The sequence below is a fragment of the Bombus fervidus genome, chromosome 2 (assembly GCF_041682495.2).
Source record: "Bombus fervidus isolate BK054 chromosome 2, iyBomFerv1, whole genome shotgun sequence".
Taxonomy (NCBI): domain Eukaryota; kingdom Metazoa; phylum Arthropoda; class Insecta; order Hymenoptera; family Apidae; genus Bombus; species Bombus fervidus.
The window spans coordinates 10,666,913-10,688,340 of NC_091518.1; the positions used below are offsets into that span (position 1 = coordinate 10,666,913).

Genomic DNA, 21,428 nt, shown 5'->3' on the forward strand with positions numbered 1-21,428 from the left:
GAAAGTTGTCAGATAGACTGCCGCGACAGTACGACGCTGGATTCTTTAGCGAACATTCAATTTCCCTCTGCTGTTCGATTCAGTCTTTCTCGAACCTTTGAGCACGCCATCAGAGAACAAACGCTTTCATTTCTTTCGCCTCTAATTACTGCACTCTCTCGCGCATCTCGAGCTGAAAATTCAAAGAGTCGTTGGCGAAGAATTAAAGGCGACGTGGCGACATCGAGCAACTGGATCTTCTTGTGTACCAGATCGGCCGTTTCCTCGTTCGTTTAAAGGTACCACGCGGCAAAAATGTTGAACGATCGCGAAACGATCGAAGCGAACCGCCCGCAAGTTGGTAACGAGCGCGCGCGCCAACCGGTTTTCCCTTCGAATCGATACGCTTCTTTGTACATCGTATTTCCGCTCGGAATTCGCATTTTTCTCCGACACCGATCAACACAACGCGGAGCGCGAGTGCGATCGAGCGTGAGCGATTAATTGGCCACCGGCGCACACTGACATCGCTTTCTGGGCGACACGGCTACAACACAACTAACGAACAAACGAACCGCGACGAGACTCGAAGGAACGAACGCGTATACCAGCGAGGGACACAGCTGGAAAACACCGGCAGTAGCAAGAGAGACTAGTCAGGATCGAACGTGCATACGTAACGAGAAAAACGAACCGAGTGAAACGAAACGAGCAAAGAGAGAGGAGAGAAAGAGAGTCGATGGATGAATCGATGGTGGTGGTAAGGCTGGGCCGACGTAGATAGAAAATTAGCTCGCGGAAGGAGCGATAGAGAAGCTGCGCGTATGTGTATAGATTTTGTTTGCCAGCGAAGGATGTTCTCTCGAGGAAATTATTCGACCTCGTCCACGGAATGATTTTTGTGGTCGACTGGTTAAACATTTCACTGCGGCTGATTTACTTCTCCTTAATGGATATTCATATATTCCCGTTCTAGGCTCTTTGCTTAGATTCTGTGCTGTAGTATCCTAAGACTCGCCTCTTTCGTAACGTTGCTCTACTCACACTCGATTTCCATGACACGCGACAACCACGAGACGCACGAGTAAATCGCTTCCTGTTACGTGACTCTTCCTCCGCTCGACCCCGTACTCGAACGGTTTGTCGCGTTCCTTCGTGTTACACGCTTGCGGGAACACGCGGCCCACGCGACCGTCTACCCGTCTGCTCGCCGAGTCTGCACGGAAAATACGCTCGAGGTGTGCCGCAAGGTGCATCTTATTCGAGATTCTAGACGCGAAAGATTTTCAACAGCGTTTCTTCCACCCCCTTTTCTTTCTTTAGCCACTTCCAACTACAATCGTTTTCGTTTTTTATTTCGGTTTCTTATCTTCCGTTTCACGGTTATCGTCGCCGTGACTTCTACGAACTGGTAAATCGCTGGCAATTCTTAACCACCGATAACGGAGGTGAACGAGAGGAAGAGGAAAGGGCACCCTTTCGATCGTCGAAACTCGCTCGGGGGGTGAGTCTTCCTTACGTCCGCCCTTAAGGGATTAAGATGGGATATTTCGAAGGTCAAACTCTACCCGTTAGTTGAGCGAGACAACGGATAATCCTGCAATCACGGCTCCCGTGCTATAGCTATCGTTCCGATATATATATATTGAAGGGTTTCGATTAATCGGCCTCTTGGAAATGGTGCGGATCAAGGGATAGCTGCTGGTATTCTCTCGTAGAAGGGAACCGTTCTTCCAGTCCAATCGAATTCCACGGACGTTATTTTATTCGAAGAACTTCACCAACGATCCGATCCGTTATTATCAGGACGAGGTATATGTGTACAAAGTTGTTCCGTTGTTTCTATCGACAGTTCGCCTGGCGGCAGAAGAATCGACGACGAAAGTCGATTTACGAGGCATGAAAAGAGATTCTGTGGCGATTGATTCGCGATCGTTTCCCCGGTATCAAGTCAATATCATCTGTGATTCGAAATGATGCCGTATACCCGATACGATAATCCTCGATAAGTAGCACGCGACTGTTATCGTTTGTACATTGACCTATTTTAATCATTTACTTCGATTATTCGGATGACATTTCTCTCGCGGAAACAGATTTTCCGTTAGATTCATGAATTTTACAAAAAGAGGTAAGGGTGGGGAGTCGAGAGAGAGAAAAAGAGAGAGAGAGAGAGAGAGTCGAAGCGGGGAAGAGCGAGCTCTGGCGATCGTTATTTTTATCCGCCACGAACGAACCTGTCGAGAAATTATGCTGTTACACAAATCGTTACGCGCGATAAAACGCGTGCATCGGGCAAAGCCAATTTACCGCGCGAGTGCGCTCCAGCCGAGAGGTCGAGTGCGGTGCATACGTCGAGTTTTTGGGAAAAAAAATCGTGGGAAATCCGAGTTGGGCACCGGTGAAATTTCTTTCGGTATTTGGCGCAAGCATAGGGTAAACACGGAAGCATCGATGTCGTAGCCTCGAACGACGTTAAACGTGCAGTTGCGACTAAACGATCGCATCGGAAACCGATATAGTTGCCCTTCGATACGCGAAACCTATACATATATACGCTGTGCAGTGTTGTACACTATGCAGCTGCGAGGAAAAATATGTTGGCAGAACGTCTCGGTGGATCGACAGCTGCGTGCCGGTCGACGCGTCTGGTGTGAACAATTACCATACGTTGTTCCATTTATGGGTTTGCCAGTGTCAAGTTATTGTTCGTTGCTGGTCGAAGAAACCAACGAATTAGTAGTCGAAGAAGTTTTACAAGAGGATTTCATTCCTAGGAAGAATGTGAAAAAGTAGGACTAAGTTGGAGGAGAAAACGTTCGCAGCGATGGAAGGGAGAACGATCGAGTCGATCGATGATTAAATTGAAGCTCTATCGAAGACGATACACGGCTGACACGCGCGCGACCGCACGCATGTATGTGCCACGTGGGAAACGATGCGTTACGGGAACGATTCGATAATCAGACACCGATCCATCAGGTATCCGAAGCTTCGTTTTGTCCTCGAGATCGACTGTCAGCCCTATTTCCGCGACATAGTTGGTAGTTGTGGACGAGATAACGCGACTCATTGACCGAGTTCTCATCTACGTGGCTCTAGGCGGACAGGCACACCCACTGTTTGCTTCAGCTACGGAAAAATCCATCGGGATTTTGCGACGCGTTCGTTCTACCGTCATAGTTTATGCTGCCGCTGTGTCAGAATTATGCAACGATCTTTCGAGGATGTTCCCCGCGGCTCGCACGAATTGTCACCGATAGAAGGTCAAGCGTTCGTCTTGAGGATCGAGAGAGAAGGAGCCGCGCGCGATCGACGCCTCTGTAACCTTTTGCGTCGTGTGATCCTCGCTCGAGTGAACTTTTCACAGGTTCTCCTGTTGTTAGACACTTTCTCGAATCCGGAAGGGATTTGTGATCTTTTTTTTTTTTTTCTTTTTCCTCTTTATTCTTAAAGTATGATAAACGATCGAAGGTGAAACACACTGTCGTTGCGTAGTAAACTACATCAACCGCGTAGAATCGTTCGAGAGGTGGGGAACGACTTGAACGTCGCGAGAGTACAAAATAAAGATGATGCAAGATGATCTTTACCTCGATATCTCGACACGATATACCCGCGACGCGACGCAGACGACGCGCGAACAGCAACTGGCCGCCTTTCGAATTCGCGGCTGGTTTGCACCTCGACGACGGTTATCGCGCGACACGAGTATCCCCTCTTCTCTTGGATCCCCTACCACCCTCCCGCTCGAACCTCCCACTCTACGACTCTCCTCTCCACTTGCTCTCGTGCCGCACGGAAAACCGTACCCCCACCGAAACAAGTGGACTTCCCTCCCTCGCGTGCTTTCCAGTCGGTCTTTTGCCGTCTTGAGGTGTGCGTTGTTATCCGTTTTCGTCTCCTTTCGGTGTATCTGTCCTTCGAGAGTATGGAGAATGAGAAAAAGAGCAGAGAAGAGAGGATAAAGTCTCGTCCAGCAACAAACTTATATTTGTACGGCGCACCGTTATCGTACCATTTCTTCGTTCTTTCTCGCCCCCAGCCCTCCCGGACTCTATTTTCGCGTGTATCAAATCGATTCGCCCTTGCACCTTTAAGATATTGCACAGTACGCGGCAGTCGGTTGGACTTCCTTTCTCTCTCTCTCTCCTCCCTCTCTCTTACTCCGGGTGCTCGCATGAAATATTTGCACGTAAACGTAGGTCACGTATCGAGCCATACCAACAATGTTTCGCGCACAACCTCTACGGGTACGCGTGAATGCAGAGGACCGTAGTTGAAAACGGTACACGCGAAACTGAGTCAGCTTGCCACCGATACGATTCGTTTGCTGCAAAATCCACGCCGTTCGAGTCGAACGAATTTATGAATTGAAGCGTTTAATAGTCGAATTCCCGTGCGAATGGGAACGGCGAGGAAACGGATCGGTGTTTTATTCAAAGGTTCGTTTCGCGTAGTTGATGCGTTATCTTATCGGTGTATCGATCGAATCTTCGCTGTTTATTCGCACTGCTCTCCCTTTCTTTCTCTTCCCCGTTCGATCCGTTCTCCGTATCGCACGGGCGAATTTCTTATCGCGAACGATAAAGCGCGACTGATAACATTGCCAAACATTCGTAGCCACCAGTCACCAGTGCTATTTTCAGCGATTATTTCATCAATATGCTGTTCTTTTTTTTTTAGGGCGATTACTGCTTCGCATGAAGCGTTGCTATCATTCTATAGACAAATTGCTTAAATGTTAGCAGATAAAGTGACTTTCGCTGAATGAAAAAGCCACGATGCTTCGTTTAAAGAGGGAGAGTGGAAACGGTTAAATTAAAATCATCATCGAGAGGATCTAAATATAAACGTCGGATTTAGAAATTCGAACTAATCGAATTGACATGTCCAGAATTGTTCACGGTCCCCTTAATGCGAATAGAATCGAAGGATATTAAAATCTGCCGGTCCAAAAATATTACACTCTCTTCGTAATTTTGAAAGCAGCACTATTTTTCAAACATTTTCTTTAGTAAGAGAATCAATGAGCATCCGAATAACTCGCTTTTTCACAATGACGATGGTCATTTTCACCGCTGCGAAATCATCAAATCCTTCGTATTTAATCTACCTTATATTCCGTAACGAGATGCGAAAAACTCATGGAACTGGACTTAAAAGAAGACCGAACAGAAAGGCAGAGAAACCATTGGTATAGGTTTTTTTTTTTTTCAAAATTAGCACCCATTCGTTCCAACCACGACAGATTAGATACGGGGAAAAGAGAGCGTGTACGTTTGGTTTACCATGTATATCGTTCCCTCGTATTTTCCTTCGGATTTTTTCTCGTTAATTAGCCGTTGATTAATTACGGAGGTTTGCCAAGATAAAAAAGTTTCCCCACCGTGTAAAATCGTGATATGCTGGCCAGCCAAGACGATCGTTTATCGCGGCCTTTCCGTCTGTTTTTGAACCTTTTCAATTCGATCGATGATTTTTTCCACGGCTTGCACGCCGCTGTTTCTCTTTTCGACGTGATTTATCGTCCCATATAGCGAAATGTACGCGTCTTTATTTTCATAGAGGAGTTTGAGAACAATGATTAATCTCCCCCGAAACACAGAAGGAGGGAGACCTGTTTTTGCCGCGCGGAGAATCATCCGAGAATTCGATTCTAATTAAACCGCGTTTCGCGACAAACTGACGTCGCGAAACGAGTCAGTCTCGTCTCTCTAACCTTCGCAGAATTTTATGGTGAATTCGGCGCGTACACGTCGTGCGTCACTTCGTTGAAAAATCTCGCCGACTGCGTGAACAATTTCCACGGTATTTCCCGCGGTATGAAATCCGCCGCGAGCATCGTCTCCCCGTCTGTTTGATCCGCCGCGCCGGCAAAATAAGCTGTACCTCGCTTTCAAGGAAAAGGATGCGATATCGTGTCTTACGACCGTTCTTCCTTCGCCCTCTAACAGCTATAAAGTTACGGCTTTTATCATTCTGTCCGGACGTCAGGGATGATACGCGGCCCTTTTCCAACTCTCACGGAATCTGCCAGATGCAATTGTAATTTTTGTTGAAGAAATGCTCGTCTCTTAAGTTTGTGCTATTTATATTATTTGCTCGATGATTTATGGCGTCCTAGTAGCTTAGAATATCGTGCTCCTAACATTTTCATCAACCAATTTATTAACTCTTTGTTTAAAATTAATGAATACCTTTGTTACTTTATGCGATTGTTTGTTGAATCTCTTGAAACCAGAATATTTGAAAGTTCAATAAAAGTTACATATATTCTTGTAGTATCCTTTGTGAGGTTAGTCATGTTAAGCAATACAAGATTACACGTTGACTCGCAATCTTTTTTCCAAGTTTCTATACAGATGCATATATGTAAATATTTATTTCTACTTGATATTCGACCGTTCTTTTTCTCATTACTGCAAATCTTTGCGCCGCACTTGCCTCGTTTCTTTCCACTTTCTATCGCGTTCCCCCCTTTTCTATATCACATTCCCTCTTTAGTCTGCAGAGCGTGTCGTGCATAACATTATGTCGCACGATCGCGAGATCGTGGTCGAAATCTCACGCGAATGATCGCGACTCGATTTTTCACCTTGAAGCTCGCGGAGACCTCGGCGACGGCCGACTTCCGCTGATAAGCGGCGCCATTCGATGATCGATTCGTCAAGACGTCATTCCGCTCGTTCGTCCGTGACATCAGTTTCCTGCCTGATACATCTCCGATCCCTGTCTCCTCGGATAAAATATCGAAAGGGTTGTGTTGCCCGTTAGCCGAAAATTAATCGCGTCCACGGGTATTTCCGATTTTCTGTCCGCCAATCGGTCGTGGCCACGGCCGTGAGAAATTGGACTGATTTCATCGGTAATTATTTCCATCATTCCCTCGGGCTGAATCCCAGCTGGTTCGGCTACCGTCGACACTAAATTGTTAATTACGGTGATTAATTAGATGTTGGCCGGATAAAAGTACCGCAGCCAATGAATTGATCGGTTGCTCGATTTCCATGGAACGTCACGTTTCACACGATTTTAACCGATCGTCAAGTATTTGCATTGGAAAGTTGGTGATGTGTTATTTTTCTACGTAAATTACATTCAGATGTAACAACATTTAAAGGTTAACGTGGAAAACTGCGTAGAAAATTCTATATTTGTTTCAAGAATCTTTTATTTTCTAGTAAGTATGCCATAAAATCGTCCGGTAATCTTTCCTTCGATATTTCGCCGTTGAAATGTATGCAAAAGTTAGATACATTGGAACTTCAAACGTAATTATGCAGGTAACGAAATTTCGTTTAGGCAAACTCCATTTATTTGGCTGATATTTTAGTTAATTCCCACGTGAGATTCTCATGTGACGACTTTGACGCTCCTTTCAAATAGGAAGAATTATTTTCAGCTACTACACGCTCGAAACATACGCGCGATATACTCTCCACTTGTAAAGAAAAATCCCTGTATAAACAATATTATTTCCCATATATTTCATTCTTTTTGCGATCAAAAATCGTACGAACGAAGTTTGTCAAAATCTTGGTCAGCCTCCTGATTGTAAATATTCCGCAGAGCGTCATTGATCGGACGTGTAATTCGCCTAGTTTTCGCCGCATACAGGTATACACGCGTTATGTAACTGTTCCTCCAGCGAACGATCGAACCACGACGTCCTCGTTCTGTCCGTGACACGGTCGGAGCGCGCTTCTCCCGCATCTTTGAAAATGAGCTCGCCGAGTACTCGTGTTTTCCACGGCGCTAGCTCAGCCGGGTGATTAATTCCGCGTCACGTTCGCTCGTTAAATCATAGACCACGGGCCCGATCAACAAGTGTTACTTCTCGGACGCGGCACGCGGATCAGGGAATGGAAAAAAGCGGCGTTCTGTTATCCACGTTTGGCAGACTTTCAACGAATACCGCGAGTTTCGCGCGAAGGAACGCGAATCAGTGCTGCGGACACTCGTGGAGCGCAGCTTGTGTGTTGTCCCGCAAAACGGGATATCTATCGATCGTAATGCAACTTTGATGGTACATCGAGAATTAAACTGTGTTTGACCTATTTCGGGTTGTTTATCCTTTCTTCGTCGTAGAGCTTATACACGATGTTTTTCCAATTGCGGAGTAACAGGCAAGCAAGTGATTTTTCATGACAGGATAAATCGAAAATGTAGGATAAACTGTTTTCTAGAAGAACGAGTTTGAAAATTTATTAGATACGCGTTCTAACTGCAGGTTTCGATTTGATGGATACGTATTGGATATGATTTAGATTATGTAGGCCATGTTGGTATTTGTACATGTGGGCAATGCGATGATCAGGTTCCTATCATCGATATTATCTTATTTACTGTTGAATCGTATCGTCAGTTCCTATCATTCCGCGTTTAATTGGAATGCCGTCATAGATGAAAACAGCACATTGATTTGTCGTTTAATAAACTAAAAATAAATAGTACACTACAAAAATGTATAATAATTCGACTCAAACTTATTTTTTCACCATGAATCATCCTCTTCTCGTGGTTGTATCACGATTGCAGAGATACCTTCTCTCTGCAGGAAATACAAACGGAGATATAAAGAGATCTGCGCATAAAATCACGCCCGAGAAAGACACAATATAGTAAACAGAGCGCAATAAAGTCTACAGAGAGATATAAAGAAATCTATATAGTAAATCACGAAATGAATCTCTCGCTTCGACAATACCACCATTGATTTTTGGATTCAATGAAACAGCAGAATGTCTCGATACATTTTAAAACCCCTGATCATAGTTGCGATCGACAAAATAAGAGGAAGGTAAAGAAAAAGGAAAAATATAAATCAGATTTCCTGAAATTCGAACGCTGACGGAGCTTCCGGTGATTCGACCGAGACGAGAATTGGAGTTTGTGCAGCGAGTGATCGTCGCGGTGGTCCGCGTTGATCTGAAAGGGCGCCAGGCGACCGGCGGCGTCTCGGCTGCTTCCCACCACTGGTCGACGCCATTCTATCCATCGACGCAAGCTCAACGAGTCCAATAACCCCAGACCTTCGCCAAGATATCGTCGTATGTCCTCTAGAGGCTACCGATCCGGATCGTTGTCCACGACGAGATCAGGAATCGTTATTTCCGTTTCCGTTTGTTCAGTCTATTGTTCGGAGGTGAATTCTTATCACTTTTCGACGCGACAAATTGGTTTCTTATTTTCTTTTCGATTATGTTTTTCTTTTGTATACTCGCAAGGGAAAGTTTCCAAACCTGGAAATTCAAAAAACTACGAAACTTTGGGACTCTGTAGAGGATATATATGTATGTATGACGTAATTAGCAAATTGCAGTTTTTATTCCTATGACGATTGTTCCATCGAAGATCACAAGAGAAAAACATAAGTCACGTTCCTCGTGTTTTGCAGGCGAACAATTTCATTGTTCAGTAAACTGATCAATTTTATATTTCCAATTTTTTGCTTTCTATTTGATTTACATAGTAAAAATATGTACAGCAATGCAAAAGTATCGAGTGTTTTTAGATTGCGGCATTGATTTATTAGAAAATTTGATGGAGTTATCAGGTGTCTTTAAAAAACCTAACGAGCCTTCTTTCTATCCGTATAAATAAGTACATTGAGGAACTATGTTTTCGCTGTCAAGTAGCATCGAAATGAACAAAAATGAATCTGCCAGATCTTTTCTGTGTGGTCCTCCGATATTATTATTTTATTACTAAAAGGATTTAATCATTCTCATAAGTAAACCGAAGAAAAATTGGTGCATTAAAGCTTCCCAAAGCATGCATCGTGTTCTCTATCATTTTTGAGTTCTTTTTTTTTTCAAAGACTCGGCCATCTGTCAACAATAATGGCCACGGTGCATCGGTTACGATGGCCGGTTACGCCGCAAAGTTTTCCTATTTCGCGGGAAATTTTTCTCAGGCGACGAGGAAACAAGCCGTGAAATACGTCCTCGGGCAGTGGGTCGGGTGTTCTGTTCACGAACGGCGTTTAATAGAGGAAGGATTCGTCTACCCAGGCCATTCCCTTTTACGAGGGACGAAAGCGCGCGCGGTGAGTATATCTTTTGAAACCCACGACGAACGGCTCCCGTTTACTAGAAGGCATCATATTTTCAGCTACCTTTCCCTCTGTTTTTTCCTCGCGACCAAAAAGAGGGAGGCGGTAAAAATTCTCGCCGGGACGTGCGCGTCGCTTTCAAGCCGCAAATCATTAAAAATCGCCGAGAACGTGACGCGACACGGCAAACGCTGAATACGTCGATCGTGACCCAGAAAGCACCGTTAAAAACTCCCCGATCGCGTGTAATCATTTTCGTGTTTTCATCGAAATTTCAATAATGTGCACGGAACAATCGATGCTGAAAAATCCCTTTAAACTAGCTATAGAGATTAGAATGTTGTTAAAATAACGATACTGTCAGTATGTTAATTCAAATGTTAATTCGAACGTGATCGTATTTGTAAATATCGTTCGTTTTATGTAAGATATATTTCCATAGCATTGACATTAGAATCGTTTATCACGATTACTTATAAGATTGGAATAGTTTCCTAGAGAGACATTCAACGTTGTGTCTTAAAATACCAAACTATCACGGCAAACTAAATTAGATGACTAAGATCAATGTATTGTATCTTCTGTATGTTATACATATTTAGGCAGTTGTTGAAAAAATCGTGTAACGGCAGTTGCCCTAGGGAAAACGCAAAAAAACAAAGGCATATTTTATGCAGCACCATCCAGAATCTGGGTAGTTTCACCAAGAGAGCAAGTTAGCAACGTTTGTAGTTCAGAGAGTGGCCTTGAGCAGTCAATTGACTTCAGCAACTAAGGGCTAAGGTCATGAACAAACTAACAAGTACCCTAACATATATATATGTTCCAAAGTACAGTTAGAGCTTTGTGTCAGTATCGCTTCATCTCTGTTACAAATTCGTTTCAAGTTGATCTAATCTTCAACCTCTATCCTATCTTACCTCTTTTAAAAGAAACTATTGCCAATTTGAATTGGTAATTGTAATTCTCGTAACAAATGTTCAGTTGAAAATCATACGCCAACATCGGTAACCCGTTATTTAATCGTTAGCATGAGACAAGACGATGCGACGTTTAACGATAGAATCGGGCGTTAGCTTGCGGGCGCCTCGGGGTAAATAAATAAATGGGTGGAAGAGTTGGATGTAGTAGCTGCAACCAGACAAAGATAAATTAGACAAAGTTAGCAAGATAGAGACTCGGAGAGGGATAGAGAGAGGGGTTTAGCGTGCAAAACGCGGAGAACGAGGGTGATACGAGGGACGAAAGGGATCGTCGGCGTGCGACCGCAACGGTGAAACCCGAAATTCCGAAACCAGAAATTCAGGGCTCGGCAATACCAACGGGGCCATAAATGTAACGTTTCGAAACGACGTGCGCCAGCAGCTCGACTATATTATGGTGTTTCTCACCGGAAGTTATAATTGTTTGCCGAGTTTCTCTGGCGCGCGCGATCCCCTCGGGAGGTGCAACGTTGCGTCTGACTATTTCTCCTTTCTCTATCTCTCTGCTGGTATTTTCAGCGAACACCTTGTTTCCATCATAGACTTTGTTGCTGATACAGTTTTTGTCAGTTCTACACGTCGACAGCTCAGCCGTTCGCGCTCTTTGTCGCCACGATTCCACTTTAAAGCGTCCTCGAAACGTTCGCTGCTAGCGGATAAAAGGTCCACGACGAGGGATTCGACTCATCAAACGCAGATATCTGCATACTAATTACTTTTGGCCGAACGCGGGCCCGGAACGCGAAACGAATTTCGTTTCCGGGAACGTTTCACACGGTCGAAAACGAATTCCGCTGGCTGTGTCTGTCACTCAAACCCGGTGTCCCGGCCGCGATCGTTCGCGACAGCTTGAATTAAAATCCCCCACGGATTATTTTTTCGTTGCGAACCATCGGAAAATCTCGTGATCCGGAAGAGAGGAACGAGAGTATGGCAAGACGCGTTTTCCGGTGTGTGGTTCGAAAAAGGGAAAAATATTGGCACGTCCGAGAGGAACTCGAAGATTCCGGGCACTTTCGCGCAAGAAAAATACTAACGATAAATTTACCTCTTCCTACTTTGCCTCTCCGCGATTTCTCCCGGCTTCCTCTCGTTGTCGTCGAGCCATAGGTTGGGCGCTCGTAAAACCTAATATTTTTCGTCATATTTCAGACGCGCTGGCTTCCCGATCGCGGGATCGCGGCGGCCGCGTTGTAAATTGCACGAATAAAAGTCATCGTAAACCAACCACTGCCGATAATTCGTGAAATATCTTCGAATTATCTCGCCGTTCTTTCCATCCTGCTATCTATGATAGCCGTTAAATGATAGTAGATTCAACGACTGCCGTGATGCGTACTTATGCTATAAATGAAACGTAAAGAGGTCGCCTCTTTAACCTTTTCCGGGTGGTCCATTCTTTTTTTCCTTCATTTCCGATACTCTCGGTACGATCAGAAATCCTCGCAGTGTCTTATGAACGCGCAAGTTCATTTCAGATACTTATCGTCTACACGGATAAACGATAGCGTTGTAAAGTGCGAACTGAATTTTTGCTGCATCGAGGCAATTTTTCCATTTCGAGGCGCTTTGGAGAAGTTGTGCGTGACGTGCAGTCGTGAGTTTGTGTTTCAATATTTATTTGCGGTACTAGTGCGTGTGTTCCGGCCTTTGACGATACGTTTGTGCGCTGTGCCTGCTGGGAGTTCTCTAAATCAATTGGATACACACGTACTCGTTAATTATTCCAGATGGTTCTCGTCGTTGTTAGAGTCTGAAAGCAAGCGTTTATTGGTAGATTGGATAATTCGGACCACGAAATACATAATTTAGACAGATGTTACGAACGTTACTTACATCGGTATAGGATTGACCTCTCAGGTACGATGCGCCATTATAGTGGCTCGTTATACTGACTCATTCGCTCATCGTTTGAACTAAATGATCTTTTTCATTTGTCTTGCCTCACACTTTTATCTTATTTTTACTTGTAATCTTTTAGAATCTTCAACCTCAAAATGTCGCTTTAAAGTAGAAAACGAAGAGGAATTTGAAAAACACTATCGCGCTATGAGTGTGAAAATTATTGTAACGTGTGTCTGTGTGTCGTACCGTGCTTTAAAATATATCATACTCAATTGTATTATTAATTATTAAAGTAAATTATTAAAGTTCAAGTATATGCATCATATCTTTAAGAAAACTTATAATTTTATTATCAAAAGCTTCATTCCAATGTGCTTGCGTAGAGAGCAGCATTATCCGACACACATTGCAGTGCTGTATCGTTTACGCGAAATTCGCGTCAAACTCTGCCGTACAGAGAAAGAGCCTCGCACAAAATTCAACTGTATCTAGGTGGTTAGGAAAGAAATGATACGGAACATGCAGAATTTACCTGCTTCTCTACAGAAAAATATACGTCTCCTAAGAAGCTCAAGATCCTTGGTGGCATCTAAAAGAACCGTCTTCGTGAACCTCAATTTGTCGTGAATAAAAATTCGTTGACTTTAAGACATCTTAACTCAAGATTCTATTCATAATTCAATTTGTCAGACTTAACTCCAAAGCATTCTACTTTAGATTCAATAAATTTCGGATTCTGTTACGGAATGTTACGACTCTTAATTTGTCCAATAAGATTCTCACGACTTGCTAGGATCCTAACACAAGATTCCACGAACTGTAGGTAATTTAACTTGTTAGATTTCATGACTTTGTGGTTAGCCTCAGCAATGCCTCGTGATTCTTGTCCGATTCGAGTCTCAAGACCTCAGAATACTGATACTAGCACGAAGTTTCGTGTCTTCTGTCCGACACCACTTTTAGGTTTCTCGATACGAGGTCTCATAAACCCGAAGTACACAGGCTCCTACGTCTCTGTGATCACTCGGTACAAGGTCTTATGAGGTCAAAGTGGTCTGGTTCTAGTTTCACGAGTATTACTGCTTTAAACTATGTTCCGAAACTAGCGAGGTTGTATGACTTGGAGACTTATGTGCGACTCTAGGATTCTGTTAGCGTGTTGTTACAGTTTACGAATGCTCTTTATCGAGCAACTTCGGTTTCTCTGTTTTCATTATGGATTTGGTAATTTTAGGTATAGCCCTTATCGATCTGTTTAACTGTTTGCCGCAGCATTCGCGTTCAATAAATTTAGTTTCGTAATACCAGGGATTTCGTTTATTTATTTGCTGCTATTTTCCCTGTCCTTGATATACTCAATAATTTTCTCGTTTTTAATCTATATCCTCGTTATTAAAACTCTGCGGATATTTTTGCATTTATAGCAGAAGATATACAAGCGTACGTAAACAAATACTAAATATTTAAGTTACATCTCTTCGGAAAAATATCTTCAAAAATATTTGCCGTCTATATATTAAAATTTCATAAGAAGTATATATTTTTACTGGAACAAAATTAGATAGAAATTTTGCTACAATTTTCCCTATCCTTTTTTAAAAGACACTATACATATCTATAAATCATTTATAAGACCATTCAAATTCTACGAGGACAAATTCAATTTGTACGAATTATGCTGAAACTCGTCCTGACAATGACCGATACAGCTGCAGTGCATCTTGCTTTGGTTTGGACCGTGTTCGATCACTCGCGTGAAACTCCCAACTCCAAGTTTTCCCACCTAGCGGTATTGAGTTTTTACGACAGCGGACCACCGGTAACGCGACATTCATCACTGTCGACCGATCGTTTCGATCGTGGCTTACGTACTCGACAAGAAACCTAGGATCGTGGAAATTACCTTGAACGATAGCTAGAACGTTGCATTGCTCGGTACTGTACTTTCAACGATTTTTTTTCCAAACTACCTCTAATTATCCAACATCCGCTAACGTACCGTGCATTAACAATTCGAACGAAAATATTACAGCGATGTTTGACCGTTTTTGTAAATCTTTCTCTTTTCTACGTTTCCCTAGTGTTTTTCAATTTGTTAATTACACCGCAATCTCTAGTCATAATTACAATTTGTATTCAAACAAAAGTTACTAGCATGTTCTCTATGAATTTATTATTTTCAATTTTGATGTTCGACAACAGCACGAAATAAACGAATTTTCAGTTAAATGTTCTCCGCTATCGCGAATCAAATGCAACGCTTTCGAAAGTGTATAGATCAATCCAGCTGGCTTCTCTCTATTAGTCGAGTGTTAAAAATAGCCACTCGTTCGAAATTAACAAACAATGAAAAGAAGAAAACGGGAGAAATAAAGTCGTAGGGCAATTCGTTCTACAATTCGCATATGGACGAATGTTTTCATCGATAGAGAAATATGGCATTCATAACTGTGTTCATTGCGCGTTACAATATTGCTATCTAGATTTTGTAACTCGCGTCACGACAGCTTTTTTCTTTCTATTTTTTTGTCGTTCTTTTTTCCGGGTTTATCGCTACGGTGATTCCGCGCGAGGCGTATGGCGTGTTGCGAAAAACGCGTGGCACGTTTGCGATAGGAAACTGGCGTGCTTGTAAGTGGTTCAACGATTTTCATGTATTTTCTTGTATTTTCTAATGGGCTGCGTTACAAGGGAAGTTACGCGGGCTACACGAAGGTAGAACGTGACCTGTAAGATATGTTTGCCGCGTATTAGTTGTTTAACGAGCTGCGCGCATGTTAAGTCACACGCGTTCAGAGAATGGCGAGTGAAACGGATAAAACGCGCCTGCTCGCCTAGTAAACAAAAGAAAGAACTCATTCCGTCTGAAATACGGAACAAAGAGGAGGAAAAAAAAGAAGAAGAAAAAGTTAAAAACCCTCGAGAAAAGCCCGGAGCCTGTTGTACATCGAAGGAATGCGAATCGCGACCTTGTTCGCTCCACTTCCATCGTTTCGTCGAACCTCGTTCAACGCTTCACATCGATCGTATTTACTTAACTCTCTATCGAAAGCTCACGTTCTGTGAGAAAGTATCGTACACAGACGGAAATCTTTCTTTCAAAATTCGCGGGATCTTTTCACGAATCTACCGTTGGCCGCGATCGTCGAAACGGAATCTGGGTCCTGCTAACTGCGCTGGTTTGGAAAGCGGCGCGGCACGTACAGGGTGTTGCGGCCTCATCGGATGGAAAGAAGCTGGGAATCGAGCTTTCCTTTTACGTTAAAGAGCGGAACTCTTTCGCGGAATTGAAATAGTACGTCGGGAATACCGGCACGTGGCGTAGAGGAAGAGCCATGAAAGTGGATGCAAGAGCTACCCCAAGCAGGAGGAGATGGGGTCGAGGGGATGAAGGAGTGGAGCGCGCAAAGGGAGAAAGAGAAGGCGGCTCTCGCACGGAGTAATTAAAACTCTGAAAGTCCCTAAGTCGCCTCAGACTGCGCGTAATTTGCAAACGCGCTCCTTCGCCCTGGGCGCGCGCACATGCTGCGGGGTTAGAAAACGAACGAAGATGGAAGATCGGCGAGCAGTCAGAGCGGCAGAGAACAGGATAACGTCGAGACTTACGGCTTGCTAGCATTTCTACCCCTTCTTTCTTTCCCTTTTTTCTCTTTTCGCCTTCCTCTCTACGAACACTCGTGTCTTCTTCTGTTTATCGGCCAATTTATTCTCTTCATCGTTCTCGCGAGTTTTCTCTCGAGATTCCCCCATTTTCCCCTGTTACCGATGTTTATGCATCTTGTAGTCTAACCAAGTTCGTTCCGGTACTCTGTGTCTTCGCCTCGAAGTCGCATCTCTGTCCCGTGGACCGAGCTATCGTTTGATGTTTCCACGTGTTTTTGGGGCCCGGAAGCGATCGATAGGCCGCGCGTGAGCGTGCATTTCGCTCGATTTATGCCAGTCCTGCCAAGGTGGGAGTAAAAAATAAAGAAAATGGAAGAGAACGAAAGGAAAAAAGAATCGGTGGCACGAGTGAGAATGAGAGAGACGTCTACGTCGGAGGAAGTTGGTCCGATGGGATGGCGACGAGCGAGTGCCGGGCCAGAGCTTTTAAAAAACCGAACACACCGGCAGTGTCGAGCGTTGAAAGGATGGATACGACTCTTTGAAGCTCGATATCTGCGCTCACACCAGCAACATTTCCCTCTCACCACCGCTATCCCTTCTCCCTGCACCTCTCGTGTGCTCGAAAACTATCCGACAAACTGGCGGAACGTCGAACCGACGATGAAGTTGCAACTCGCGGCGCGAAGTCGCGATTCGAGGGCTGTGTGGCGCGTCGAACGTTCGTCGAATTTCGAAGCTCGCATTGAGAAAAGGGCAGAAAAGTGGATAAAATGGATTTATCGAAGGGGAGAGTGCAGCGGAAGCGTTCTGAGGGTGGAATACGAAGGCTTTGAACATATAGAAGGAGATCCGATCGAGAAGGTTCGAATAATTCCGTCGACACGAGATTTTATTGTATGCATGCGATGTCAACGTAAATGAAAAATTATGAAGTTTTTCAAATTTATGAAAATTTATTTACTAAAGCATAGCACAGGTACCGGAAATTTGACTAGCAATGAACTTAAAGTTAGTTTTAATTGAAACTCGTTGACTACGTTAACTTGGAAACCGCGCTTTCCGCGACCAGAACGATTTGCAACGCGTACGAAGAATCCAAAAAGTTCAAAGGTTCCTATTTGCAACTTGGTTTTTATTTCGCTCTCGTTACTGCCATTTACACGTGTTTCCTTTTATCGAATCGTAGTTCTCGAGAAATGGAAAGTAGAGAGAACGTTTCTTCAAGCGGTACAATGCTCGACCTGGTTTCCCTCGCCCTTTCGATAATTAATACTATTCTTCTAGCATAAGTATGAAAGGTTAAGACGCGCTTCAGTATACCGCAGTATTTTCTCCTACATATTTTCCTCTCTTACTATCCAAGATTCGAAACTGTAAAACACGTGGCGTTACACGATATAATATAACACATTTTCCGTTCGATGAACTTTTTCTCGAAGATCTTTTTGGATCATTTACATGTGCGCGAGAGAGTAAAGGGTCGTACGTAAACCGGATTCGAGCACCGTGAAATATATCTGCCGGAAACTCGCGTTCGACAATAGTTACTACGAAATCGTGCAGGATAGACGTTCAGAGAATCGCGTGGGTGGCACAGGGCGATGTAGAGGGGTTGGCGGTGTAAAAATCGAGTGGCTCGGCACTCTCGAGGGACGAGAACTCGCGTAAAAAGGAGGATTTCCAATATCACGTCGCTCAGGCATCTTTTGGATCGGCGTTAATGGTCTCTTCCGTTCCCGTCATCCTTCCGCCACCCCCTCAGCATCGTTCAGTCCCGAGATTTTTTTTCTACATTCACCCCTTCCCTCCGTTCTCCTGTGCTCTTTTCTTTTTTATCCTTGGAACGCGCGCGGTTCGTTTCCCATCAATCCGAGTCGAAAGCACGTCGGGGAGAAATTATAATAAGGGTCGGCGTTGCTATAATAACGACATCGGTATCGCCCGAGCTGAAAGAATATGAAAGTTCTCTAATGAATATCGGCCGAGCGGCAACTGCCTCCATCGCGACGACTCGTATATTTTTTTGTGCTTTTCTCTTCCCTTTTTTTTTCTTTTCTTTTTTCATTTCATCGTGCTTCGTCGCCCTTCGTCGAAACGTTATTTCGTGCCCGCGGCAAGACCTCGCGAAAATGCATTTCGCGAGTTGATCATCCGTTGCTCGGGAAAGAGCGTTTTTACGACACGCGCGTGGAAATAGATGGAGGTAGGTAGAAGTTTTTGCGTATCCTTTCCTTTGTTTTTCGATTTACTTTTCCCCTTCTTTCGCCCGTTTCGATCCGCGAGAACATATTTCGTTTTTCAGTCGTATTTTGTTATCGGCGCGCGTGTCCTGTCGTATTTTCGGCGAGGAGGAAACATTGTTTCGCGTTTTTCCTGCAACGGATTATACTGGACCGTTCTTTCATCGGGAAACATAGGTATTCAGGGATTTGTCCGTAAATACGTTAAATAATGCGAGCGTTTCGGACAAACAGAACGCGCCCGCGACTCTCGATAATTAAATATCGGCGCCCGTTCGCGTGTTACGAGACAGCGTTTTAATCGGCTTTGAACTTGTCGATGAATCTCGCGAAACGCGCCTACCTTCGCCCCCGTTGTTGCTCTAACACCCCTGCCCCTTTTTTTTCCTCATTGAAACGGATGGACGCGTTTCATCCCTCTCTTGTTCAGCTTCTGTCGTACATATGTACCTATATACAGACACAATGTGTGCACGCGAATTTCAGTTCTCGCGCTTTGCCGAATTTATGAGTGACGCGGGACTTTGGATTTCGATAAAAACTTAATCATGCACGGGCAACGAGTATCGATCGAGCCCGGGCTAATAAATCGAGACACGGTCCGGTTATTCCGTGCAGCCTGTGATCGTATTTCAACGCTGGCAAGACTTTACGACGCGTTTTTTACTCCTTTTGGACGCCTCCCTATGCTTGTTCCTTCTTCCCTCTCGTTTTTGCCGCGTGGCAAATGCGTAATTATTTTATGGCCGTTGTTGGTTTATCGAGAAACGAGACGGGTGTCGTTTATTTCCTGGTAAGACACACGAAATGAAGAATTATATGCGGCCACCGTGCATCCCGGTAAATGGAATTTATTCACGTAACGGCGGAACCATCGCGCGTGGCGCGCGGTAATGTGACATACCATTATCATCGCGTTAATGTTACCTTTTTTTAGATGGCTGAGGTGTTGTCGTAATTCGCGCGATTATGAGAGTATTTTTTATCCTTTCGTTTTTTGCATAATTGTCATTTGGCGAGCATTAATTTAACGCATAAATGTACACATTAGAAGATTAATAATCTGGCAACTTGAAAATTTAAATATGTACTTTCGAAGAGAAAAAAAAAATTTTGAAATATTTCATCCTCTGAGCGTCACATATATTACATACAGAGGATCAAACATCGAGGCACGTTCATTTCGCTTCTTGCGACACGCGGTTCGTGCTTACTCTGTACTTTCCGTACGACTTCTGTTTTCGTTACACGAACGAGCTCTATTGGATTTTATGACTGCCGCCGTACGTATGATTGAGTTACTAATAGCGCAACTTTTTATCCTCGTCCTTCTAAAAACGCTGTTCTCGAAATTGCAGTTGATGTTACTCTCCGACTTGGACAAACTTATAAATCTGTAGCTACCACGATTTTTCTGATAAAACGAAATAATGAAAACTTTATATAGTTATAACCTTCTAATAGTTATCCAAGAACCTACGATCTACCATTCTACCCGTAATACTTTCCTTAAATAATATCAATGATTCTTGGAATAACGGAGAACCCTAATATTATGACTGGAATTTTACCACTATGGTTTGAAAATGTGGTGTTCTTTTACAATCGAAATCATTTCGGAAATGCAATGGTCGGTGATAAAATACGCAAAACGTTTGAAGGTTCGCAAATCCGTCGGCTATGCCCGCGGCATCGATCGATAACGCGACTTCCGTTTTACAATTAAGGTCGGCCACTTTCGCGCTCTATACTTTATCGAAGTGTGGTATCCGGTCGGTTGGATATATCCTACGATGGATAGCAATAATTTTGACAGGGACTATCATTTCGCGATCGTGAAGAGAGTTAAAGCGGTTTCCGTTCCTCCCTCTAACCACGATTGAGGGTTTAGAGGTAATAATTCGAGCGGGGCTCACGTAAAGTTTGCGTAACATCGCGTTTGCGTATTTTATGGCCGTTCGTGATACTTCGACCACGTTGCACGAGAATGAATCGAAGATTGACAAGACATTTAGCATTGGAGATTAATGTTCTTTTCTGAAACTCGTGCATGAAAAGTGTTCGAACTTATTGCAGTATCGCAACATGTCGTAGTTTATCTTATGTTACTTGACCGACAAACGATGGTAAATTAAATGAGTACGATTTATGAGTGAAAAAACCTGCTCGTTCCATCGTCCTGATATATATCTAAAAAAAAAAAGAAAGAACGCACACAAATTTCACAGATATTAGCGGTAAAATTCTTGTGCCTCGGTATTCTCTTTATAACTCTTCCTTCGACATTTGCGTATGGAAATATTAAATACGCCTCTCGTCAAACGAACTCGGCTTCATTTGCAACTGCAAAAGCACCGCTAGTATTTTTCTCTTCCTTGTTTTTTATTTCGTGTTTTCTTTTCTTTTTAATGCTAGCGAAGCTGAACGCTGACGCGTCCACTTCTCAGTCGGTCTCTTTATTACTGAAAATATGGCGGTGTACGGAAAATCCTTGTAACCATTTCCATCTGGAGATGCACGATCTCCATGTTCGTGACGATAAATATTACCAGCCGACAACAATGCGTCGCTCGTACGTCCATTATTCGCATGCTAGAAAGACAGGCTTTATCGATAGCATCGGACCGGCCTCAGAGATATTCGCCATCTTTTATTACGGTGAGATATGTTACCGTCTCTGTAGGATCGTAACGCGCGTCTTCGTATGTTTCCATGTCG

At 43.7% G+C, this 21,428-nt stretch overlaps 2 protein-coding genes across 5 annotated transcripts in view; one reads left to right on the forward strand and one right to left on the reverse strand.

Annotated features, from left to right (window-relative positions):
• Hiw (MYC binding protein highwire) overlaps nt 1–21,428 on the forward strand; it is a 267,335-nt gene that overhangs the window by 25,170 nt on the left and 220,737 nt on the right. The gene's annotated exons all lie outside the window — the stretch shown is intronic.
• LOC139993501 (uncharacterized) overlaps nt 1–21,428 on the reverse strand; it is a 123,377-nt gene that overhangs the window by 14,847 nt on the left and 87,102 nt on the right. Inside the window, exon 1 of one of the 2 annotated variants that reach the window (XM_072015286.1) lies at nt 3,573–3,700. The exons of the other annotated variant lie outside the window; for it this stretch is intronic. The gene's annotated coding sequence lies outside the window, so the exon portion shown is untranslated. Of the gene's footprint in view, nt 1–3,572; nt 3,701–21,428 lie in introns of those variants that run through there. 2 annotated transcript variants of the gene reach the window in all.